Here is a 26,939-nt window from a genome sequence, read left to right as displayed (position 1 = left end):
TTCTGGTGAACGTGGGTTTGTAGTCCTACATAGTAAACCAGTAGATTTCTGGTGAACGTGGGGTTTGTAGTCCTTACATAGAACAGTAGATTCTGGTGAACGTGGGGTTTGTAGTCCTTAAATAGTTAACCAGTAGATTTTGGTGAACGTGGGGTTTGTAGTCCTTACATAGTAACCCGTAGATTTCTGGTGAACGTGGGGTTTGTAGTCCTTACATAGTAACCAGTAGATTTCTGGTGAACGTGGTGTTTGTAGTCCACATAGTAACCAGTAGATTTCTGTTGAACGTGGGGTTTGTAGTCCTTACTTTAGTAACCAGTAGATTTCTGGTGAACGTGGGTTTCAGACATGCTGCTTGGTTTAATCAGAATCAGAATCAGAAATACTTTATTGATCCCCGAAGGGAAACTCTGTATCACAGTAGCACCAGTAGTAAGAGAAGAGACGGAGCACTGCAACAGGCAGCTCGCACTTTCAGCCATGCGCACACTTCACTTCAGATGCATCAGAAACAGAATCAATCAGCATTGTAGCAAGATAAAGTACAAGACATAACAACATAACATAATGCAAGACAAACACAGTTCATGTGGACACATGAAGGAATTTTTGAGGTGGCATTATAGAGGGTGCGAGAAACACAGAAACGAGGCAGACATATGGATGTGGGGCGGGATGGGGGAGGGAGTGTATGGGTGTGTGTGAGATAGGAGTTGTGTGTGCAATGTGCGCGTCAAAACTGTCTGTGTTGTTAAAAGCTCAGTCCATCGGCGTGACCTTGAAGAGATAACCAGAGCACAGGACGAGATAGAAGCCAGCTGCTGGTTGTTTTCCTGCTCGGGTGAAGGGTGGCGGGGGGGGGGGTGGTAGTTATCAGTTGCAGTCCAATTTAGGGTGACTCGGTAGAATTTATCCAAATCAATGTCCATCAATCATTTGTCACCGACCTCAGCGTCATGCGAATCCATATCACGTAGTGATTTTTGCAGTCCATCTACCTTTCTGCCAGTCCGGTGGTCACACGAAGAAACTCCACGACTGGGCCCTGTTGTATCAATCCCTTCTGCGCTTCCACGGTCCGGTCTGAGATGTTACGAGACAGTTCACAGGACTGGTCAGCCCTTAGATGTAAAACCTTCATCCCCTCAACCACTCCGTGTAGGCACTCTTTAAGTTCCCCAGACAGCTTGTGGGTGAATTTGCTGGCGGCGGTCTTACCAATTTTCCGATAGGTCAGTGAGACCCCAGGCCGATGATCAGGAGCCCCACCAACAGAATTCCAATTATCCAAATGTCTTCAACGTCCTCCACAGTGAGAACGTCAGGCAGACCACCTGCCACTCCCGGGAATAGGAATCGCGAGCGTAGCCTGCAGTGACGTCACGCTGGGACAATTCGGCTCACCCGGGAGAAGCATGTTTAGATGAAAAAAATCTTGTCAATAGCGCTGAGTGACCAGTTAATCAATTCCATATTCAATGTCTGGAAGAAAACAGCAGGCAGGGGACAAAGAGAAAAGAAAAAGATTCCACAAGACAGGGGCGACAGACTGGGAAGGAGCCAAGCTAAGATAAGAGGGGAGAGGAGGAAAAACACGTCTGCTCTCGCCAGAAGCAGGAAGAAGATGCAACTCCCGTTGCGTCTCTGCCATCAGAATTTTTTTTTTTTAAATGTTAGCTGACTCCACACAAACACACACACACACACACAACACATTCACACATACCTGGTGTGGAAATAAAAAAATAAAAAAGAACCAAAAACAAAAAAAATCACACTGATCGTAAAAAAATTTAAAGTAAAAAAAGAAAGTTATATTGAGTGAAAACTCTTGTTCATTACATTTTACTCATAATTGCAACCGCATGTGTTGTATTCATTGTGTGTTTGTTACCATGACAACACCATTGATCTGAAGCTCATGTAAATAGTTTTCTAATCAGCAATAAATATAACAATTTGCATGCTTAAAATAACATACCGGTTAAAGCCCCGCCCATTTCAAGACAAACCGACCCACTTCGGTTAAATCTAACCACTTTCGAGTTAGGCCCCGCCGAGTCCGAGTATGGATACGGATACAGATATTTCATGTGGTAAACAGATACTGATACAGATAATGCTGTACTCGCTCATCCTAGTATATACAAGCTGGACATTTTCTCTTTAACTCATATTGTAGCTTGTTTCGCCGCTGCCGACTGCAGCATTCTCGCTAATACTACACCAGTGTCAAAGATTGTTATCTATCAGTCACTTAGACACAAAAAATAGGAAAATAGGCTTCAGGTTTTGAAAAATGGAAGACATCCCTTGAAAGTCCTACATTGTAAAAATGGAGATGTCTGTGTCTTTCTTTGATTCAAAACCAGGCTGATGTGCAATATAAATACTGTGAAAGTAACAAAACGCTTAATTCACACAGCCAGTTTTCTAGAAACTTTAAAAGAGACGTCATGACTACACTTTAATGTCAGGGCATGATCTGGAAAAGCCTGATACTATTGTTATGTCTAGGGGGCTTCCAGAGTGATGATGTGTGTATGCATTATTCTTAAAGAAAGTTTATGTGTGTGTGCATTAATCTCAAAGAAAGTTGATGTGTACATGCTTAATCAACAGACCTCGTGGCGCAACGGTAGCGTGTCTGACTCCAGATCAGAAGATTGCGTGTTCAAATCACGTCGGGGTGAGATGTTTAGGGGTGGCAGTAGCTCGGGAATGAGAATGTCTCGGCACTACCAGGTGTCCTTAAGCAAGGCATTGTACCCCCTCCCAACCACTCAGGGTGCTGGCCAGCTCTGACATTTCCACATTTAGGCATGAATAGGTCCTGAGACACCACCGATTGGTTTCATTTCTCTCTCCACTGACAGACCTCCTAATGTACAAACTACAGAGCTACGTGTTAAAATTGACTGGAATTCTAAGTCCATCTGCTTTAAAAAGATGTCTGCGGTCCCGGAAAATGTTAAAATTGTCAATGAACTGCAGAGAATGGACGGTAGATTCAGTTGAAAGCCATTTGTTTAGCAGCAGCAAGGTACCGACGGGCCCAAAGGGCTTCAGCCTCTGCTGTGGAAGAGGCAAAGCAGCGGGTGTGGGAGAAGTTCGGAGAAGACATGGAGAAGGACTTTATACCTTTACATTGGTGGAGTGCTGTGGCCATCAAGAGCTGCACAATTTGCATGTAATGAAAGCTTCTTCACTTTATATGAGTAAATGTTGTATGTTAGTGTAACCAGCTACTCAAAGGCTGACCACTTTTATAAGAATAACCAATAAATTTACCTGACAATAAGGCCAGATCAGAAGATTATAGGTTTGCTTGCTGAAGCCAAAGGGTTGAATTACCACAGTGAAATAACACACACATCACAGGAGAAGTTTAACTGTATGTATTAATTGCAGTAACTAACAGGGTAAGTAGCATTAATACATTAACAATTAAATACATCAATTGAAGTAAGGTGAAAAAGTGGGATCCCATATAAAAAAAAGTAGAAAGAAAATACAAAGTATCAAAATAATAAATGTTCAGTCCAATTTAATCAAAATAAATTAGACCCGGGTCTACTAAAACACTGTTCTCACTTCCTTAAGCGCAAAAAGGATATTTGTCCTCTTTCAAGGAAATGAAGTGTGCACACAGTTCTACCTGACCCCTTGGCCAAAGGGGTAATAGATCAAGTTTCTCCGCTGTAAAGACACTATGTAGCAACCTCCTGGCTACAACCGGCTCTACATCAAGTGGGCTTGGCTCGCCATCCAGTTTCTCTACGCTCTGCTGGGTTTCTCTGTTGATTTTCACCGCCGGTCTAGACTCCACCAGACTGCGATCCCTCAACTATGAATCGAGCAAAAAACCTGACCTATAAGGAAACAAATGGGAGAGTGATCCATGATGGCGCCGGCGTGGCTGGTTCGCCGCTTGGCTCTCCTGACTGTTACGAGTTTTATACTGTTTTTATTGAGTATCATCAAGACCACTGACTCTCTGCGGACGTATGATCGTACAGAGCTCTTACATATCAAAGTTTTGCTGGATTCATGTGCTGAATATAACAATAATGGATCTTCAAAGTCGCGTCCCTCTTACCTGGCCGACATACCAGAGCACCTGCTCCGCCTGAAGGCCCTGCTTCCTAGGAAACGCCGGCGCAGAGGAGTGCGCAGCGGCAGGCTAGTCAGGCTGAAATCCTGGCTAGCACTCTCTCCTAATTTGGCGTGGTCCCACGCAGGTATCCCTCAAGAATATGACGCTTGTTTTTACCGGCTGATATCTCGGCGCATCTTTGCTCCTGCTGGCAGCTTTTTGGTCCCTGTTGTCGGTCAACTGGATGAGTTTCTTGCTGTGCGGCATTGCCGACCTCGGCTACGTGGAGTGAACCCAGGCCATCTCCAGCCGCTAAGACGGGTAGCTTCGGCAGCTAACCTCGTCCAGGCTTCAACAAGGTGTGCGCTTGTGAATGCAAGATCCGTGATGAATAAGTCGTTTATTCTGAAGGACTTCTTCGATGTGCATTCATTGGATTTATTCTTTATTACGGAAACATGGATTAATCTGGGTGAGTCCACTGCCTTTTCGGAACTGTTACCTCTCGAGTGTACTTTTATCAACACACCGCGTACAACTGGACGTGGAGGAGGTATTGCCACAATATTAAAGAGTCGCTTACATTGTAAGCCATTGTCGATGGCTTTTACCTAATTTGAGCTAAGTTGCTTTGAATTGGGTGCGCGTAATCCTGTTCTGTGCGCAGTGATATACCGGCCGCCAAAGCATAATCATGACTTTATTAAAGACTTTTCTGATTTTATTGCGGTTGTAAGGACAAATTATGATAAGATTTTAATTGTTGGTGATTTTAACGTACACGTTTGTTGCCCTTCAAATGCTATGGCGAAAGAGTTTTTAGATTTGATTGATGGTTTTAATTTAACTCAACATGTTGCAGGATCCACACAAATACATGGCCATTTATTGGATCTTGTACTGTCCTATGGGCTGCCTATTGAGAATGTATTAGTGTCTGATGCTGTTTTTTCGGATCATTGTCCTGTCATGTTTGATTTTGTTTTAAACGATTTAGTAAAACCACCCGCTCCCGTGCGTCATGGCCGCACTCTTAAGCCCGACACCTCCACCTGTTTTTCTTCTTGTTTTGCTGCTCATGTGCAAGCAAACAGCAGCTCTGCTGCCTCAGACACAGAGCAACTAACAAACGTTTTTCTGTCCACCTGTTCTGAGGTCTTGGACACTGTAGCTCCGCTAAGAGCCATGCGCCCTAGACCAAAGCCTGAGCCATGGCACTGTGAAGCCACGCACGCAGCCAGGCGAGAGTGTAGAAAGGCAGAGCGCCGGTGGAAAAAGGATGGGCTGCAGGTGTCTTATCAGATTTTACAGGACAGCTGGAGAAACTATCAAAAAATTGTTAAAGCTAAACAAACACAATATTTTTCAGACATAGTTTCTCAAAATGCCAACAATCCACGTGTTCTTTTTAAAACCATTGGGTCTGTGTTGAACCCTCCACAATCCACCTCTATTGAAATGTCACCTGATACTTGTGAGAAGTTTTTGGACTTTTTTAACAGTAAAGTTTCAAATATCCGAGCCAATATATTCCCCTCCTTTTTAAGCGTCTCCTTAAACATGCATTGCTCAGCTATTTTTTGTCAGTTTGAGCCAGTTTCACTGCCGTCTCTTACAGAGATCATCAATCAAATTAAACCCTCCACATCCCCCACAGACCCTGTCTCTCCATACCTTTTTAAGGATGTATGGGAAATGATTGGCTCTCATGTTGAGGAAATTATAAATAGTAGCCTGTCTTCTGGAGTTGTGCCTACTTTTTGTAAAAAAGCAGTGATTGAGCCATTGATTAAGAAAGCTGGACTTGACTCCACAAATGTTTCAAATTATCGCCCTATTTCAAAGCTTCCTTTTTTATCAAAAATCTTGGAAAAATGTGTATTTATGCAGCTACAGTTTTTTTGGAGGCACATGGCACTTTAGATATTTTTCAGTCAGGCTTTAAAGCATTTCATAGCACTGAGTCTGCACTTTTAAAGGTTTTTAATGACCTGTTTTTAATAACGGATTCTGGTGATTCAGCCATTTTAGTGCTTTTAGATCTCACTGCTGCTTTCGACACAGTTGACCACACAATTCTATTATCTCGCTTGGAAAACTGTGTGGGAGTTAGGGGGACTGCCTTAAAATGGTTCCAGTAATATCTTTCAGGGAGATGCTTCTTTGTTAAAATGGGGGACTCTACCTCATCAACTGTGCCTCTTAACTGTGGAGTCCCCCTGGGATCTATTCTTGGTCCGATTCTTTTTGCACTGTACCTCCTTCCACTTGGAATAGTTTTTAAAAAGCATGGCATCTCCTATCATCTTTATGCTGATGATTGTCAAATTTATATACCAATCAAAAAGCAGGAAGGCAGCTCCCTGACACCCCTACTAAACTGTTTAAATGACGTCAAAGCGTGGTTAGCCCAAAATCTTTTAAAACTAAATGAGAGTAAAACTGAGATCTTGCAGTTTGGCCCCACTAACTCTATGATAAACTTGGGCCCCCTCAGTGATTTTGTGCATCCTGTTGTAACTAACCTTGGGGTAAAAATAGACAGTGATTTTAAACTTGACAAACAAATAAATGCAGTTGTGAAATCTAGTTTTTATCATCTTCGTCTTTTAGCCAAAGTTAAACCGTTTTTGTCTTTTAACAGTTTTGAACAAGCTATACATGCTTTTATTTCTTCTCGTTTAGACTACTGTAATGCACTTTATATCGGTATAAGTCACAAAGCACTTTCACGCTTACAGTTAGTCCAAAATTCTGCAGCACGTCTTTTAACTGGAACTAAAAAGCGCGCTCATATAAGTCCAATTCTTGCTTCATTGCACTGGCTTCCTGTACGTTTTAGGATTGATTTTAAGATTTTATTGTTTGTTTTTAAAGCTGTGAATGGACTGGCCCCAACATATATCTCAGACCTCATCCAGATTTATAGGCCGGCGCGGTCACTGAGGTCAGAGAGCCAGCTCCAGCTTGTGGTCCCAAAGACGAGACTTAAAACTCGGGGGGACAGGGCCTTTTCTGTGGCTGGACCTAGACTCTGGAACGCTCTGCCCCTCCATGTCCGAACAGCCCCAACAGTTGAGTGTTTTAAGTCTCGTCTTAAGACACATTTTTATTCTTTGGCTTTTAACTCCATGTGAGTTGTGTGGTCCTCTGATTGCTCTTACTGTTTTATTGTATTTTAGTATTTATTATTTTTATCTATTTTTTTATCTTTTTAAACCAGATGCTCTTATTTTGTTTTTACAATATTTTACATTAATTGTTTTGTATTTTTGAGTTTTCTGTGCAGCACTTTGGTAACTTTGTGTTTGTAAAATGTGCTATACAAATAAAGTGGATTGGATTGGATTGGAATAGGTCAACATAAAATTACCTTAGAGCTAACACTGTTGACATTGCTGTCGTAGGCTAAGGCTTGTATCAATAATATCAATATCACTAATCACAGTATTGTGTTTCTAGTTAAGTGGTACAATATATTAAATTTCTCAATATATCATAACTATCATTTTGGAATAAAGTGCATAACCATAAAACATAGTTATTACTAAGGTGCTTAATAACAATACATAAAATAACACAAGTACACAGAAATACATTCAAAATACACTTAATAGCCCTAATGAATGAATGAAAGTCAGACCTCATTATCATTCACTAGCTAGTTTCAGTGTCTTAACAGGCCACTAACAGACTGTTAGCAGGGCTCATGTGGGCCGCTAGGCCGCAACGGTTAAAACAACAATTTAACTTGACATTAAACGAAATTTCAAAACAACTTGACGGAGCTACTCCACTAATAGCGATAGTAGTCCGTAACACAATAAAAATATATCTGTTTTATCGTTTAATCCATGGTAGTAATTTAACAAAGACAATATACTTTAGCTGTTAGCTCAAGTTAGCAACAGCAATTGCTAGCGCCGTTTACATTGAGAACAATGGGCACCTAATGACGGACATTAGCATATAAGCTAGCGGAGCATTACAAACTCACCAGTACAAAAAGACAGCTCAATAGCTTGAACCTGCCTTCCTCAGTCTCTCTCCAGTGTTTCACAATATTTACTTTACGTCAACAGTCACACAACTTAACATTAGCCTTAAAATGTATAAGTATATGCTGCTACGATGATTCAGCTTTTCTGGAGTCACTTCCGGTCTCAGTCAGTAGCGCGAACGGCTGAGAGGCGGGCCTAAACACTCTATTGGCTAGGGTGTAGTAACACTCAAACTTTATAGGCTAATGCCACAATAGCAATATGCCTTTGTATTGGATTATATCTCTGTTAACAAGCGATCATGTCAATATAAAGCATTTATTTATACTTATATATATAGTTATCACATGTATTGTATAATCACTCGTATATATTATATTTATTACATATTTATAGGACGTATTTATTCTATTTATTGCCCATTTTATATGTGGGTTACACAAGCACTAGGTGAAAGAGGCAAGGAAAAACTGAGCCAGCACTACCTATAAGCTTCATCAAAAAGGAAAGTCTTAAGCCTACTCTTAGATGTGGAGATGGTGTCTGCCTCCTGAACCCAAACGGGAACCTGGTTCCACAGGTGAGGAGCTTGATAGCTGAACACTCTGGCTCCCATTCTACTTTTGGAGACTTTAGGAACCACAAGTAACCCTGCATTCTGGGAGCGCAGTGCTCTGGTGGGGTAATAAGGTACAATGAGCTCTTTAAGATAAGATGGTGCTTGAACATGAAGAGCTTTGTAGGTGAGAAGAAGGATTTTAAATTCTATTCTGGATTTTACAGGAAGCCAATGCAGAGAAGCCAAACCAGGAGAGATGTGATCTCTTTTCCTGGTTCCTATCAGAACACGTGCTGCAGCATATTGGATCAGCTGAAGAATCTTTATGGACTCTTTTAAGCAACCTGATAATAAAGAACTGGAGTAATCCAGCTTTGAAGTAACAAATGCGTGGACTAGTTTTTCTGCATCAATTTTAGACAGGATATTCCTGAATCTCTGAATGTGATGACTACTGCACTGGGGAAACTTTGGTAGGCCTGGCCATGATTTCACGTCAGGGAGATTTTTCCGTGAAGGTTATGGAGAGTTTAATTTTGCAGAGTTTGATTATGCGATGTCAATACAAACAAAGAAATGTGTTTCCGCCCTGTTTCGAACAGGGGACCTTTCGCATGTTAGGCGAACGTGATAACCACTACACTACGGAAACTGACGAGTTTCATTTATTTTGCATATTTGTGGGAAAATGCACCATTTTTTTTTTTTACTGCAAATGTTCGAAATGCTACAAAATAGAGATTTTAAACTAGATTCAGTCACAGATGCTTTGTCATGGATTTGAATGACAGCAAATGTGTAGTAAACCTAAATATTTCTACATGCATTGACTGTGGTCTGAATGTTGGATTAGCGCCACCTATTTCATGATGTGCCAAATATTAAGCTTGGGCATTACTCATTAGTGTAATGGACAGTAGCTCCTCTTGTCACACGGAAGATCTGGGTTTGATTCCCCGACGGGGAGATTTTTCTACCAGCTAACCAATGCTACAAGGCCTTGAGGAAGAGCTAGCGCGTGAGCACACTCGGGAAAGTGGGCCTTGGCTCAAGCTGTGTTCAGCATGGGAGGAGAACTCCTGATCCTAAATGGGAATAATTTCAAGCGATGGAAAGAGCACAACTCCTGGGGCCTGTTGCACGAAAGTAGAATAAAGATATCCAGGATAAGTGATAAAGCGCGGCTTGACTTAGTGTGACCTGCTCATCGCGGCTTAATCGGTTGCACGTTTGCCGAGCCAGGATGAACAGGTGGAGCTATGTCAAGCCAGGGGTAGATAGCCAGGATAAGTGCACGTTCACGGCTTTCTCAAATAGACCACGTTATCGATCACAGATTTACTGATGCAGAGATGAGAAGACGCATGCGCCAAATGTTTCACCCAATGAGCAGCATCTTCTAATGGAAAGTAACGAGGAGGGGAAGAATATGGAAAAAGGGAAATACGGCTCTTATCAAACGGAGAAAAAAAGCCCAACATAGCGGACCCGACTGAATATGTGGGGGTGTAAAAATATCTACTTTGCCTCAAAAGTGAGCAGAGGGAACTAATGTTCCTCGGGAAATGGACCCTACGGACTTTAGGCTTAATTTCAAACCCTTATTCACAACGTGAGAACATGTTTTACAACCACGCACAAATCTCTATAAGCCATATCTAATTCTTTGTACAATTAATGTTCATACCGAACAATCAGAAAGGGACAACAACTAGAAAAAAAAGTAAATGACTTCAATACACGCTGTGAGCATATGTAAAACAATATTCATGTTTTTTTATTCTTCTGACAAGTGACCGCGCCAAAATAAAAAGGTTAAGAAGCATTGTGGTGTTCCCGGTGTGATGAATGTAAACTACACTACATACGTACTGTATATAGGCCACGTTATTAGTCCGGTGATGTGAGACTGTAATGGCAAAATTACATTTAACCAATGATTTTCATATTAATTATTCATAATAATATCTTCAATGCCTCTCAGAGTATTTGGTTCCTGTATCTGTCCTCAGTGTGATCTCTTTGTAGGAGACAACTGGATATGTTATGACTTTGCATTTTCCCACCAAGGATAGATGACGTGGAGCCTGACAGAAACAGTTGCCTAGAACGGTGTTTATCATAGCAGGTCCCAGGTCGAGACCAGAGCCTATCCAAGAGACAAGATGTCCTTTTTTAGCTAAGATAGAATGACCGGTCAAGACACTTGGACACACGAGGGACAGATTCAGAAATACGTAAGAGCTCCAACTGTCTGCCTGAGGTCCACTGATTGTTATGTTTGAGATTAAACTGGTTTCCAAACAAGGGTTGGTTTTCCTCTGGGGGCACTGCATATAAAGAAGTGTATTACTGATTGTATTTACCAGAATGTGTGGTGTCACTTGTTACTCTGTTTCATTGTGAACTGCCATTCTCGTCATTTTGTTTGATTGTTCTCTCGAGAAAATAATTAAACTCTTTCACCGAATATCCAAACTTTTAATCCAGTCTGCAGCCTGTCTTTATTTTTGTTTCAACAAGGTCTCTTCTTCATTCAAAAATTCCTCCCTCGCTGAACAGAAACTTCCACAACAAGACTTATTAGGAAGGTTATGAAACCAATGTAAGCTATAACAAAAAACAATAGGCCCACTTATTAAGGAGTAACACAAACTACCCTTCATTAGAGAAGGACAAGCAACAAGAAAATGAAATCATGAATGTATTGGTCTCTGACCAGTCTGCCATTATTATAATCTGGAATATCGCTACATTAATATTGTCACACTTAATCTTCGGAGCGCGTCCTGTAGAAACCTGAAGCTGAGACCACGGACGCTGCGCTGCTCATCTCTACTTTTACAGAGAGAGTGGACACAGACGGGACTTGCAGGTCTGCCACCGGCTCCGGGCACCGGCCGCACGCCAGGCAGCCTCGACATAGTACCGTCCCACCGGGAAAGGTCCCACTCCGCATCAGGGTGCCAGTGCAACCATTTCTAACATCTAAACAGCTGTAGTAGGGTTTAAATCAAACTCGCGAAAACAATAGTGACAAGTAGGCTAATGCATGTTAATAAAAATAAAGCAGAACACATGCAGAAGACAACGCAATAACTGTTAAACACATTTATTTCGGATCAGACGGCAGCTGATTTGACACATGAGACTCCAGGATTAATCTTAGCATGGCTGTTAGCCTGCTCTGGACCAGGCTAGCCGCAAAGAATAAATCTCCATGGTTACTTGGCTAGGCTTAATTCAATCTGGTTTCGTGCAACCGAGTCCAAGCTAAATTCATCCAGGATAACTTGAATATCCCGGCTTAATCCCTTATCCTAGTTTCGTGCAACAGGCCCCAGGTTAATAAGATTCTGACCGAGTAGCAAGATATGAATTCATGTGTGATTTTGTGAGAAGTCTGTGTATGTTCCAATTTAATTAGATTAAATTTTGTAATGGTAACTCCAGGGAAATTATTTGAAATTTAGTGAGGACTAGATTAGAACTGGATTTAAAGCTGATTCTGGTTTCCAACTTCGGCCCAGGTGTGTCTGTTAAAACACAGACGGAGACAACTTCTCTCTGTTGATTTATTACAATCAATCATCAGTATAAACATGGGGGGGGGGGGCAGCTCTGCTATGAATGTGTGTGTGGTAATAAATGAAATAAACAACATTGTAAAGGCTACCATACACAATGTATAGGAATCATATATGCTAGTAAATAATAACAATAAACCAACTACTAATTACATTAACTTAATGAGCAAGGACGTTCAACAATCGCCATTATATCGAATCAACAGCCAGGTGTAACCTAGCCAACAGTAGAAGAACGTAAACAAGCTAACTTTTAAATGTACCAGAACTACAGACCAACACAACAACAGGCTTACATGAACTGACAACATAAGTTATATGACTTACAGTTCTCAAAGACGCACACGATCTCAGCTGATTATCCTCCAGACAGCTCGTCTCTTTTTCTTTTCTCTCACTTTTGTCTCCGTGTGCCGTGCGCGCCTGCTCGTGGTGTGAGGCGCGTGTCCGCGCTATTCTCCGACATGGACTCCAAATCACACCTGATAGACAACCTTTAGCACAAAACTAAAGTAACAAGCCAATTTTGTAAAATGTAGGGAGTAGAAAGTACCAATATTGTGGTAAAATGTAAGGAGTAAAAGTAAAAAGTCGCCAAAAAAATAAAGAGTAAAGTAAAAATATCCGAAAAATCTACTTGAGTACAGTAATGAAGTGTTTGTACTTCGTTATTTTGTTAACGAAGTATTTGTACTTCGTTACTTCCCATCTCTGATGACTGTAAAGATTAATATGTACATGGTTTCCAGAACTGTATCTTCTGATAGACATAAGGCTTTGGGTTATCTTCAGGCTGCTCTACAGTCTCCTGAAGAATGATAAACCCTAGAGTTGGCTCAATCCAGATTATTTAAGCAATAAACATCCCTGGGTGGACTTGAACCACCATCCTTTCGGTTAACAGCCGACTGTGCTGACCTATTGCGCCACAGAGACTGCATATGTCTGCTGTTTTTTTTATTTCTGATTCTGATGTAGAGATGGACAAACGACTCAAAAGCATAATACTTCTTGCCGTGACATAACAAGAAACAGTAAAAAAAAGAGGTCGGCGAGATAGAGTTCAAGACCCTTTTTTCAGGACACCCAAACTTTGTCGCTCAATATGGCAGGAATTCTATGCATCCAGGGCCAAATGTTTTACCATTTCATCCACTACGGGCCCCTAAGGAACTTTACATGTGTTGACAATAAAGATGCTCACAAAATGCTGCACTTGGAATTGCGTTTCTCATGCACATTCATGTCCTCTTAAATACAAAGAACTGCTAAGTTCTTTATTCCCAATATCAACTCTTAGACATTAGTTCCAAATGAAAATACTAGTTGTCAGAAGTGGGATTTGAACCCACGCCTCCAGTGGAGACTGCGACCTGAACGCAGCGGCTTGGACCGCTCGGCCATCCTGACTGAGCCTAGCTTCAGTACTAGAGCTTCAGTAGGACCTGTCTCAAAAATTATTATATAGTAAATTAAGTCTGACGGGGAGCTACCTATACCATCCAAAGACTGAGACTGCAGCAATATGTTCAATGCCCGTATATGTTTAATGTATTCATATTTTCGTTATTTTCACAATGTTTATTCTTCTCATCGGGTAGGGTTGCATTTTTCTTAGGCGGCATATTCCCCTGGGCCTGGTGGTATCTGGCTGCACCAGAGCACCTGGGATGTCAGGCTTTAAATCCCCAACTCTGAAAAGTGCCGCTTCTTAGCCGGATTATGTCTGGCCATGTCATAAATAATAGAGGCGAGGCCTCAAAACTGAGAATATATTGGGGCGTGATATTCTCATATCGTTTCTAGCCGCTGCATTTATCAATGCACGATCATTCTTACGCTCTGATTGGTGTGATACGAACGTTTCATGAATCTCACGTGAAGCCTGTCGTACGTTAGGTTAATAAATGAGGGCCATTAGCTCTAAGGATGTGCTTCAATACATAACTGAAGTGGACACACTAATGAGTAGCACAATGGTGCAATCTGTTTACCTTGTCATAAGCTAAAGCCTTTTCCCAAGCTAAAAGAAAACAAGGCGCTCTTCTGCAAAAGCACAGCTGGGAGTGCTTGAGAGTCCTTTGAGGTGCAGCATGATTTTAGGCTGAGATGCTTCGGGTGTGTTAAGGTGTGAGCCCAAATAGTCGTCGAACGACAAAGACAAGACAGCGATCAGGTGATAGAACCGGGGTATTGAAGTCCCATCCATGCAACCGATGGATCAAAACCTGTAAACAGCCCAATCACATCCCTGGAAAGTCAGCATTACTACAGGATCCTGACAGGTCAGTGGATGTCAACTTTTTTATCTGCCAGAACATGACTTGCCACTTTTCATGGGCTGTCAACAACTTTTCCAGCAGTTATATCATCTCACCATGGAAATCAGAGTTAGCAGAGGATGGTTTCAATCCATCAACCTTTGGCTCCATTGTGCCACTCTGCTGAAATTCACCCCAGATGGGACTTGAACCCACAATCCCTGGCTTAGGAGGCCATTGCCTTATCCATTAGGCCACTGAGGCTTTACAGCTCAAAGCATCCCCATCACCAGTTCAGGAGAAATACATATACAGTTCAGGAGACGTAATGAAACAGTAACCTTGACCTTTGACCTCCAAAATCGAAATCAGTTCATCCGCGACTCCTAGTGGTTATGTATGCCAAATTTAAAGTGCTTCCCTCTAGGCGTTCAGAGATATTGCATTCACAAGAATCGGATAGACAGACATGAGGGCACAGTCACCTTGACATTGAACCGTTGACCTCCAAAATCTCATCAATTGATTTGCGAGTTCAGATGAATGTTTTTGCAAACTTTGAAGAAACACAAACATGGGCGTTGTGATAAGATGGTGCTGTCTATCGTTGTTTCTGAAATCAACAATACCTTCCGAAGTTGAATAGCTATTAAATACCCGGTAATATTAGAGAAGAGCTCTCGATGCCACTGTAGGCGGACAATTTAGAAAATTAAGTTACTTTAAACTTTAAACTGTTACATCTCCTCTGAATCACCATCTGCAAATTTCCAAGCCTCGTTGGCATGCCGACCACCATCTACAGGAGGTAAATCTCTGGCTAGCTATGCAGGACTACCTCATACCTTTTACCAGGTTCAGGTGGTTAATAGTTATGGTCAAATGAAGCTTCATTAAGCTTTCTGAACAATGTTCTTCATTTTCTGAACTTATTTACTCAGTAGTGTTTTATTATTGGTTGTGCATCTGTGATTGCCCTAGAGGTCTCTCAGTCCAGCACCTCTCCCCCTCATCTTTGTTAGTTTTACACTGTCCAGCAAAAATCACTGACACCATACCTCACACTCATCCATGCATACACCTTGCATACATGTATACAACCTTTGCACACAGTCTTTTGTCTCCCCTTTTCATGGGGTCATGACAAAGCATCTAGTGTTGATCTTAGCCTTTGTGTGAGTACATAGGTTTCCACATACATTGTTTTTATTAAGATTGACGACCAAATTGTTAGTTTTTCTGAAATTTTGCGAACCATTGCAGTGCCTTTCATAGCCTCGTTGGCGCAGTAGGCAGCGCGTCAGTCTTATAATCTGAAGGTTGAGAGTTCAACCCTCACATCGGGTAGGTGTTTTAAAAAACCAAAAAACACTACTGCTGCTAAAAATACAGTGACAGGTGGTTGAATACTCGCACTAGCACATGAATGGAATTTTTCATTCTTTGGTTATTTCTGAGATTGATACAATGAAAGGAATTATTTAAGAGTGGTAGCAAACCAATGAAAAGGGTTATAGAACATATGTGGTATGTCCTTGGACATACTATCCAAGCAGGGAGATGAGTACAGAGATGTGGGTGCTAGCAAGATGGATGTAGGTTGCCCATTGATCATTTAGACTTACCAGCAACATTGTTATGATACAAACCTGCTTGAAAAACAGTCACAATTCTATTTAAAGACTTCCGCATGGAACACACATGATATGATAGTGTCTGAATTTGTCCATGTCCATACAAGCATGTCAAATGGACAACTCCTCTAGCAGAATGTGCAACTCTGCGCCTGAACAGGGACTTGAAGCCTGGACCCTCAGATTAAAAGTCTGATGCTCTACCAACTGAGCTACCCAGTCTTCAAAAGCAAATGACTGTGGAAAAAAACATCTGCTGAACTACAGATTAAAGTGCAAGTAAATGAAGACCATTGAGCTGTTGCCATGATCACAGTCTTCTGGACAGCAGGAGGGTAGACCATAATTTGCACAATGCAACACCAAATGTTATTGCACAAACTGGTTGAAAATTGGCCAAAAAGTTTAATTAAAAAGCTCAAAGTCACAACTCATCATGGCGACTAGCAGACTGTGAACATCCTGCAAACCTGCATGACAGATGACAATAGCGAGCACTTCATACATATCACACAATCAAGCTGTTGCCTTACCAGGGACTTGAGCTGTGGTTTTCTTTTTCGCTGAAAACGTTGATAACCTAATGCAATTTTATGGCTCCAGACAAATAAACTTTACTGCTAGTTGGTACAATAAAACAACTCTCACTCTTGATCCGCTTCCTCTTGACGGAAAAAATCCACCAGATGACTTGCCATCCAAGCAGGGAGATCAGAACAGAGATTTGGGTGCCATCAAGATGGATGTAGGTTGGCCATTGATCATTTAGAGATAGCACCCGCATTGTTATGATGCAAACCTGCATGAAAAACAGTCACATTTCTTTTTAAAGACTTGTGCATGTTACTTAAATGATACAGTGTCTGAAAGTGTTAAGGATTGCCAAAGTGTACAATTTATCATGGCATCAAGCAAAATGTGCAACTGCACGCCTGAACAGGGACTTGAACCCTGGACCCTCAGAATAAAAGTCTGATGCTCTACCGACTGAGCTACCCACGCTTCTGAAAAAGAGGGCTGTGGGAAAAAGAAGTGCCGTTATTGCTTCCTAAACCCAACCGTCCCATTGTTGTCCCACATGTCATGGTTAACACAAATATGCCCGTTTCGTTATTTCGTTAATTATTTGGCTGCTGGCTTTTCCTCCTCTTCCTCATCCCAGTCAGTCGCCGTAGTTCTAGTGCCAGGCTGAGACTTCGCTCCCCAGTGTGACGTCATCGCCGAATTGACTTAGCAAATACTAAAAATTAACAAAACTAACTTTTAACAAATTGGAGACATTTAAAAAAATGATATAAATACATATCTTGAGTGCTTTTTGTACCCAATAATCAACAGTGGTGGTTACCCGCAACATTCTGAGACCAATTAATGCAAAGAAAGGACTGGAGCATTTATTGTAGAGAATAAGTAGGCTGACACTGAAGTATTGAGACAACAGTGACTGAAAATCTAATTCAATCTACATATCGGTCTTCTTAAAGATCTAAATAGATTTTCTCACCTCAGAGTCATCTGGAGCACGTAATGATTAGCTTCTGTCCCTCTGAACCCTGAGTGACAATCACTCTGCAGTGAATGAGATGCAGTTTCCCCCCCCAGTCTAACCAAGACTATACTTTCAGGGATCATTTCTAAAGTTTCTGACTTGAGGAATGTGTTTCTAAAGTGTTTGGTCTCGCTGACCACGATGATGATTCGTGATATTCCTTTCTGAGCGTGAAACTGACAGAGAGTAATGATTCACTTCATATGCTCTCTGTCATTGATGATTGTTCTTTGCTTCTTAATGGAGCATTGAGGAAGGGAATATGATCTGAGTGGTAAGAGCAGATATGTAGAAATTAACATGTGTGAAGGTAACCAAATATGCTAAGTTATAGTCAGTCTTGAAGTATGTTTAGGCCATGGTGGATAAGGTTCCTTGAAAGGGTTAATAACACCTACCTTCTTGACTTTAATGCCTTATGTCAAGTGTAAAAATGTAAACTGAGTTAAACCATGATTCAATTTTATTTCTACCTTTGCTTTTCCTACTTTGACATGTATAAAAATTTGCATTGTTTGAAAGCCCATCTGTACACAGTCATGTTCCACTCCCACAGGTGTTTCCACTTGACTAATCAGACTGTGTGGCCTTTACAGGCTCAGTTTGATTGACATGTATAAAAGGGGTGGAACGGTACACTGAAGTCCAGGTGGACGGGATGGCATGTTGGAACGAGGTTTGAGTTCATACAGCAAATACTTGAAGCCAGGTTACTCTACGAGTGGATACGGGGCTTTGAAGGTGACGTGTAAATCCTGATTGATTCAGTGATTTTTTGGCCTTATTTGTATTTGGATCTAAAGGCTGGTTAACCACTGTAGGGAGGAGACGTTGGACAGTTTTTTTGTCTCGTTCCAGTGATTGGCATGTCTGGGTGATGGCGTTGGATATGTTGGATTTATTCCAATAACGTACCAACAACGCCGACCCACAGTCCTCGTTTTATCTACCACTTTCTCACCTGTACTACTGGAACTGACTGGAAACCAAAGTTTCCCCGTGGGTTGCCACCACTCGCCGTAGGAGAGGCTGCTCTTCCTTAGTGCTGCTGGCTCTGACTCATATGAAGGGAATATGGGGCAAAAGGTGAGAGCTTGCAGAACAAAAAATCTGAATTTATATATTTAAATTTGCACTTGTAAAAATAAAATTTGCACTTGTAAAAATACACACGTGTGATCTTAATTTGATGTCACACAATGAAAAAAACACGAGAGCTTGTAGAAAAAATCTGAATTTGTAATTTGCACTCGTAGAAAATATTCACACACCGGTATTCTGAATGTGAAGTCACAGAAAAAATATTCACAAATGTGTAGATTGACATTTCCATGAACAGAATGACAGCTGCAAGCGTGTAGTGCAACATTCACTCGTGTACTTGTTTTTTATTCTGGTTCATTTTCCATCACAACCACAACTCAGTGATTACAACGTCTCAAACTAATTAGTACCTGTGGACTGAGTCTGTGAAGCTCTGAGCCAACAGGACGGGGGGGAATCAGGGTTCTATCACCAGATGAGGGACACTCTGTCTGGCTTATTTATGTAACATTGAAGCTACCATAATCTGGAGCACGTAACGATTAGCTTCTGTCCCTCTGAACCCTGAGTGACAATCACTCTGCAGTGAATGAGATGCAGTTTCCCCCCCCCCCCCCCCCCCCCCCCCCGTCTAAACAAGACTATACTTTCAGGGATCATTTCTAGAGTTTCTGACTTGAGGAATGTGTTTCTAAAGTGTTTGGTCTCGCAGACCGCGATGATGATTCGTGATATTCCTTTCTGAGCGTGAAGCTGACAGAGAGTAATGATTCACTTCGTATGCTCTCTGTCATTGATGATCATTCTTTGCTTCTTTATGGAATATTGAGGAAGGGAATATGATCTGAGTGGCATTAGTAGATGTGTGGAAAACTAATGTGAATAAACATAATGAAACATGCTAAGCTATTTACTTAGCTACAGTTATTGCCAATCTTAAGTATTTATCTTGTCCATGTTGGACAATGTTACTCTAAAGAGCTAAGGGTTACCTCAGCGACCTCCATCAGGGAAATTGACGACAATCCCCCATTATCCTTCACCTCTGCCTCTACCACAGAGACCATGTCAGCTGGATTTAGGAGTTCCTCAAAGTGCTCCTTCCACCGCTCTAGTACTTCCTCAATTGAGGTCAACAACGTCCCATCCTTACTGTACACAGCTTGGATGATTCCCCGCTTCTCTCTCCTGAGATGGCGAACAGTTTTCCAGAAGCACCTTGGTGCTGATCGAAAGTCCTTCTCCATATCTTCTCTGAACGTCTCCCTTGCTTTACCTCTGTCACGACAGAGGCTGCAGTCCTTTGGGCCCGTCGGTACCTTGCCACTGCCTCCAGAGTCCGCTGGGATAACATATCCCGGAAGGACTTCTTCAGTCGGACGGCTTCATGACCACTGGTGTCCACCAGGGTGTCCGTGGGTTACCGCCCCTTGAGGCACCTAAGACTAGGGCTGCACAATTAATCGAATTTTAATCGCGATCACGATTTGGACTTCCCACGATCAAATTTGCGTGATCGAGCGATTATTTTTTATAAAGCGTCATTTCATAGAACGCTCCGGGTTTTTGCAAAGCCAATCTCCCGCTCCGTAAGCCGTCTGCTCATGAGCCAGTCAGAGTAGTTCACTGCACCATGTGCAGCTTATTTTCTAGATGTAGACAGTCCCAGAGGACAGAGTAGCTTGAGGAAAACTCACAGATAGCAGTCGGTTATACGTCAGTCTCAAGTTTACCAGTTTACCAGTAAACGCAACATTATGTCCCGTGACCCCGTCTGTTGTTTTTCAGACAACAGCAGTGACCAGAGCTAGTCGGTGCTAGTAGCGTCTGTTAGCTGTTAGCTCCTCTAGGTCGCACCGGTGCTAATGTCCTCGCATCCGCTGCAATGCGTTTATATTGATATGGTTTAATTTTGCGTTACATGACCCATTTCGTCTGTAAAGCCGTGCCTGTGTGGGATCTTTCTCTACTCTCTCGTCCTACTCTCTCTCCTCTACTCTCCGCGGCCGCCGGTTCAAACTTCTGACATTTGTCTACAAATTTATTTTTTATTAACACAGCTGTATATTGTTAAATATGAGGGTTAAACCTGTATTTGTACCAGTGTTTCCATGGTAACTCTGCTATCGCGGCCGCCACGGCAAAGAACACAGGAGAGTTATTGAATGCAGCTAACTTCAGTTGGTAGAGTAACAGCGTGAGACGGAGCTGCTGGACCTGGACCTGGGCCAGAGATGTGACCCATGGCCAGAATATCATAGTTCATAAAAATGCAGCGCAGTGAAGATACAGACGTTTCATACACACGCCGTGTTTATCCGCCATTCGACCCGTGCGGGACCCGTTCATGATGAGTCAGCCGTCTCTCTGTGAGTAGCGTCCATCACCTCCCCTCTTGCAGTTATAAATAGCCTATATGACAATACAATTTGTTTTGGTTAAAATCAACAAATAATCGTGAGAATAATCGCGATCAAAATTTTGATCAAAATAATCGTGATTATCATTTTGGCCATAATCGTGCAGCCCTACCTAAGACCCTAAGACCACAGCTCGCCACCCACAGCTTCAGCAATGGAAACTTTGAACATTGTCCACTCAGGTTCAATGCCCCCAGCCTCCACAGGGATGCACGAAAAGCTCCGCCGGAGGTGTCAGTTGAAAGTCTGGGGCCTCCTCCAGACGTTCCCAATTTACCCTACCACCCGTTTGGGCTTACCAGGTCTGTCCAGAGTCCTCCCCCATACCTGACCCAACTCACCACCAGATGGTGATCATAGACAGTTCCGCTCCGTTCTCCTCTCTCCACCAAGTGTCCAAAACATACAGCCTCAGATCAGATAAAACAATTATGAAATCGATCATTGATCTTCGGCCTAGGGTGCTCTGGTACCACGCACACTTATGAGCACCCTAATTTTGAACATGGTGTTTGTTATGGACCATCCATGACTAGCACAGAAGTCCAACAACAGACAATCACTCTGGTTCAGATCAGGGTGGCCGTTCCTCCCAATCACGCTTCTCCAAGTATCTCCATCATTGCCCACGTGTGCGTTGAAGTCCCACAGCAGAACTATGGAGTCCCCTACTGGAGCCCCATAGAGGACTCTATTCAAGGTCTCCAAGAAGGCCAAATACCCCAAACTCTTGTTTGGTGCATATGCACAAACATGTGGAAAAATAATGTTCCTTAATAAAAATCGATGAGTGGTCCCTGTCCCACATACCCCCCGGCCATAGTTACACAAGCATTCCTCTGTTTCCCCAAGCACTCATTACCTAATACCCAATAATACATTACACAATCTTTATTTAAAAAAAAATGCTATCCCTTGTTAGTACACGTCAGTGTCACTAGTCTAAAGCCTCCTGTCCACTATCTTTCGGATCATTTGGATGCAGCCTTGGCCCTTCACCAGGCGAGGTCGCTGTTACTGAAGCTTCTAGTAATGAACCCATTTTCAAACCAATTCCTCTAAGTGGTTCAGTGCTTCACCAAAGCTTCATTTGCCCTTCACTATCAGCACCTAGTTTCTTGACTTTGTAATGCCTTATTTCTACTGTAAAAATCTAAATTGAGTTGAGCCATAATTCATTTTTATTTATAACCTTTGCTTTTCCTACTGTGACATTTCAAAATGTCAAAAGGTACATTGTTTGAAAGCCCATCTCTACACATCCATGTTCCACTCCACACTCCCACAGGTGTTTCACACGTGCTAGTTGTCCCTTAAATTCACAGTTTATTTTTGTAATTTATTGGTGTTTTTTCTGTATTTAAAAAAAACAACAGAAAATTCTGTAAAGTTAACATGAAATGTATGTAAAGTACAGATCTGCTTTAGAGTGTATCGAGTCCTGACCATTCCCTGACCGGGATCGAACCCGGGCCGCGGCGGTGAGAGCGCCGAATCCTAGCCACTAGACCATCAGGGAGTCATATATTCCAAATTTATCTTTGTAGATGTGAGTTTCCTTTTCACTTACTGGAATAACTCATTGTTTTAGGCAAGGATGGCTCCTGGCTAGAGCTTCAGAAGGCAGGACATGACAGATTACACATCTGTCACATAGTCAGTTTGTTTTCTTAAATACCAAGTCTCTTGCTGTTCCTTGACTAGTTGGCCACCCCTGCTTTGCATCGCTCCAGGTAAGTAGAAAGCAATCTGTTATGCACCTTTGCATTGCACTAAAATGTCAAAATTTGGACCTGAATCCAAAATAACATTACTTACTTGACATTCACAGACATTGTTTTTTTGGGAAAAAAATGTTGGTTAGGGGTTTAGTTACTGTTTGAAAATGAAAAGAATTGTTATTGAATGGAGGCAGATTAAGTATTTATGATCAATGATGTCAACAGGATACATCCGCTGTCGGGGGTTTGATTTAAAGGCAGGGGTCTCAAACTCAACTTACTTGGGGGCCGCTGGAATAGAGTCTGGGTTTGCTGGGCCGCATCAAGTATTCCAAAAAAATCAATTTCCTCAAAAAAGGGCGCGGACTGCCGGTGCTTAACCCCTAATCTGATATGGTTGTGGGCATTCACACAACAGACATCACATTGTCAAACCTCAGGCATTTGCCACAAAGGGTCTTAGCTAGCTTGACAACCGTTACGCGCTGTCAGGAGCTACTACGTAGCCCATAAGTGACATGCGCAATGACAAAAAGTTTCAGATAGCGCGGACTCACACTTAACTTTGATCAAGTAGGGGGCCACAAAATATCATCCCGCAGGGGGCGCAATTGGCCCCCGGGCCGCGAGTTTGAGACCCATGATTTAAGGGAATGGAACTCTTTAAAAGTGTTGGGGTTCAGCGTTAAACTAATGAGGAAGAATTTGACAAATCTAAATCAACCAAAAAAATCTAGGAACTTAGTCTTTCAAATGTTATACCTGTATCTGTCAGTCCTGACCGGGAACTGAACCCAGGCTGCGGCAGTGAGAGCTCCAAATCCTAGCCACTAGACCATCAGGAGTCACATCCGTCAAATTTATTTTTGTAGATGTGATTTTTCTTTGTGTGTAATTTAGCATCTTTCTCATCTTTTCTCTCATTTCCTCCTCTCCCTTTCCCCTTTTTCCTCTTCTCCCCCCCTTACAGACTATTGTCCCCAGCTTTGACGCAATGGATAATGTGTCTGATTACAATCAGAAGATTCTAGGTCTGATTCCTGGCTAGCTCGTAGTGCTCTTTAGCGACTAAAAGCTCTTGTCCGTCATTTCCAACTTCACCCCCCAGACAAACTCTACAAATAAAATGTACATCTACAAAGTGCCAAATGATGAGTAATTATCTTTTCAACATGTGTGTAAAGTCATCTAAGCCTCTTGGTGTCAGTCAACTACACCATAATCAAGCTTTTGTTGTTGGTTTTCTGTTTTTGCTTGCTAATCATTTTTCCTTGAAAATAAAAATTGTCCCTGAAGGACAGAATCAGCAGTGCTAGATAAACCATCCATGAAATTTTCATTTCTTAGTCAACAATCAGGGAAAGATGGGAAAATATCAGTAGAGTTGATATTCAGAGTTCCCACTATGTTTTCTCTGTACACTTGCCAACAAAGATCAACACTGTTTGCATAGAATTGTGTGAGAAGCCAGGTACTCTCACAATGCTCTCTGAACGTAGGGCTAGTGGGGCAATGGGTAATGCGTCTGACTACAGATCACAAGATGTTAGGGTTGACTCCTGATAGTTTGTTCTGTTCTTTAGCTATTAATTACTTGATCCTCATTTCCAAGTTTACTCCTGTAAAAACTGTCTATCACAGTAAATCAAATACACAGTAAAAAGCCAAATGATGCGTAAATATCTTTTCAACATGTGCTAAAACAGCTCTAAATCCTTCAATTTACTGAAACACAGCTATAGTCAAGCTTTCACTGTTGTTTTTTTTTTAGAATCAGCAGTACTAGACAAACTGTCCCTGGAATTGTCAGTTGTTACTCATCAATTAGGGGACCTAGAAAATAGCAGCATAATTTTGGATCTGATTTCAGACTATGCTATCACAATGATTTTAATACCAAATGGTCGTGATCTTATAGTGCTTGGTACTCTGCGTTGCGGTGGCTGCAGCAACCTCGTAGGAATCTGGGTCACGGCACCTGTGAGAAGCTACTTTTCTGTTGTTTCTTTGAATTACTACATCTTCTGCTTTACTTTACATTGATAGAAACTAGACAGCTTAGCCTAAAAGTCCTGCAAGAGTCCCCAAATTTTGGACTGTAACAAACGGTTACTGGCCTTCTATACACTTGCCAACAAGATCAACCCTGTTTTGCATACAATGGTGTGAGAACGTAGCTATTGCTAATGCTGAACGTAAGGCTAGTGGCGCAATGGATAACGCGTCTGATTAAGAATCAGAAGATTCTAGTTTGAATCCTGGCTAGTGTGGGAAATTATATTCAGATATAGGGGAGTGGTGGGAAATTATACTCAGGTATTGTGATTATTGTGAGAAATTGTACTCAGGTATTGTTATCATATTTAGACACTGTGAATGAACTTATGCATAAGTTAATATAATGAACCAAAACTCATGTCAGACACTGAATGAAAGAGAAGTATATTGTTACTTGTACTTGGCATCCAGGTGGAGCGACATCTTATTGTTAAGCATTAGCCACGACTAGCAGGAAGACAACACACAGAGTAAGGCTAGAAGCCATGTGCTCATTAACAATGGAGGAGAACAAAGGGTCTTTCACAGGAAGACCCAACACACACCACACACACACACCCACACATTGCCGAGATGTAACAGTAACGGCGAAGTCGCGCCCACCCAGCAATAGAAATACTGTTGCTAAGGCGCTATGACCCGCCCAGTGACGCTTTTAACCATAGGGCTCCCTAAAGGAGCCCTTATAAGCCGTTGTACACCTTTGCTGAGGGCCTTTTTGAGAACCTCTGAGCTAGTCATGTTCCATTCAGGTCCGTGCACGTATTTTCTGTTCCCGGATGCATTGCTCTGTTTTTTATTAAAATCTTTTTGGTATACTTAATCAAAGCTAGAGTGATTCCTTAGCTAATTGAGTCCCGACGTTTGGACCCTCCAAGTGGAATTCGCAACAAATTTGGTAGCAGAGGATGGTTTCGAGTAGTGGTTAAACTTAGGAATTCCACGGAATCAGGATTAGAAGTTGTTAAACTCCAGGTCCAGATTCCACGGACAGTCCACGTCTGAAGGACGGGAAAAAGGAGGCATTGTGTGCAAACCTCAGAAAGCTGGTCACGAGCGCTCTTACAAAAAGAAGGTAAGCAGAACCTATTGATTAAACTCTGCATATTGTATAATAGTATAAACTAAATTAAAGTGACCAGAGCTACTGAGTGTGAGTACATAATGTAATGAGCAAAAATAGACTAAAAATTATTAAGTGTTTTGTGGACATTGAGCAATGCATTCCGTTTTTCTGTTGAAGAATGAGTGTGGGAAGTGTTAAATGAGTTGATAAATATGATTCCATAATTGTTTGGAGCTACGCGTGTGTTGAGGTTCGCTAAACCTATCAGTAGACTTGCTTTAGTAGGATTACTGATAGGAGAAGGCCGAACGCGATAGCGAGCCAGTGTTCATAGACGATTCCAATTTTTTTTGGAGCTGTGTTCTGTGGGAGGTTCGATAAAACTTGTCGTAGATTCACTGCAGTAGTATACTGATGGTGGAAGGACGCGACGCATAGCCAGCCAGCGTTCGTCGTAGTTGGCTTCATCCCATAAGGTGGGCCAACGCGTGAGAGTGTGTGAGTGTGGAAACATAGAGAGATGAATGAATGAGCGGAGCGATTGAAGTGAAGAAAAAGATGATTCCATAATCTTGGAGCACGTGACGTGAGTGATACGATAACCTGCAGTGGTACTGTTAGGGGAAGTTTGCGGCGCGCTACGGGTCAGGTTGCGTCTAGGGAGAACCGGCCCATAAGGCAGTCTCAACGGATGTAGGAGTGAGTGAGAGTAAAAAGAAAGAGATAAGAGAAGAATAAGAGTAAAGAGATAAGAGAAGATATTGTTGTTGAAAAGTAATGTATTTGTAAAGAAATTGTTGTTGAAAATGTAATGTATTTGTCAGAGATAAAATTGGAAGTTTGGAAAAGAATGACTGTGTGAGCCCGAGTGAAGCGTTGACAATTGACCAAGCCTCTGGTCCGTCTGTGGTGCTGCGTTGAAGAAAGATATACGTAGGTTAAA

The 26,939-nt window shown here is 42.0% G+C and overlaps 5 non-coding genes across 5 annotated transcripts; 3 read left to right on the top strand and 2 right to left on the bottom strand.

Annotated features, from left to right (window-relative positions):
* Positions 1-2,621: 2,621 nt before the first annotated feature.
* On the top strand, positions 2,622-2,693 carry trnaw-cca (transfer RNA tryptophan (anticodon CCA)). The gene has a single exon. It is a non-coding gene; the product is annotated as a tRNA-Trp (tRNA).
* A 6,542-nt stretch (positions 2,694-9,235) lies between these two features.
* Positions 9,236-9,308, bottom strand: trnav-aac (transfer RNA valine (anticodon AAC)). Its single transcript has one exon. It is a non-coding gene; the product is annotated as a tRNA-Val (tRNA).
* Positions 9,309-14,695: 5,387 nt separating this feature from the next.
* trnar-ccu (transfer RNA arginine (anticodon CCU)) lies at positions 14,696-14,768 on the bottom strand. The gene has a single exon. It is a non-coding gene; the product is annotated as a tRNA-Arg (tRNA).
* A 2,979-nt stretch (positions 14,769-17,747) lies between these two features.
* On the top strand, positions 17,748-17,963 carry LOC116681979 (small nucleolar RNA U3). Its single transcript, XR_004330169.1, has one exon. It is a non-coding gene; the product is annotated as a small nucleolar RNA U3 (small nucleolar RNA).
* A 1,405-nt stretch (positions 17,964-19,368) lies between these two features.
* On the top strand, positions 19,369-19,584 carry LOC116681980 (small nucleolar RNA U3). Its single transcript, XR_004330170.1, has one exon. It is a non-coding gene; the product is annotated as a small nucleolar RNA U3 (small nucleolar RNA).
* Positions 19,585-26,939: the final 7,355 nt, after the last annotated feature.

The sequence above is a fragment of the Etheostoma spectabile genome, unplaced genomic scaffold (assembly GCF_008692095.1).
Source record: "Etheostoma spectabile isolate EspeVRDwgs_2016 unplaced genomic scaffold, UIUC_Espe_1.0 scaffold00018778, whole genome shotgun sequence".
Classification (NCBI taxonomy): Eukaryota; Metazoa; Chordata; class Actinopteri; order Perciformes; family Percidae; genus Etheostoma; species Etheostoma spectabile.
This window is presented reverse-complemented; position numbering and strand designations above follow the sequence as displayed.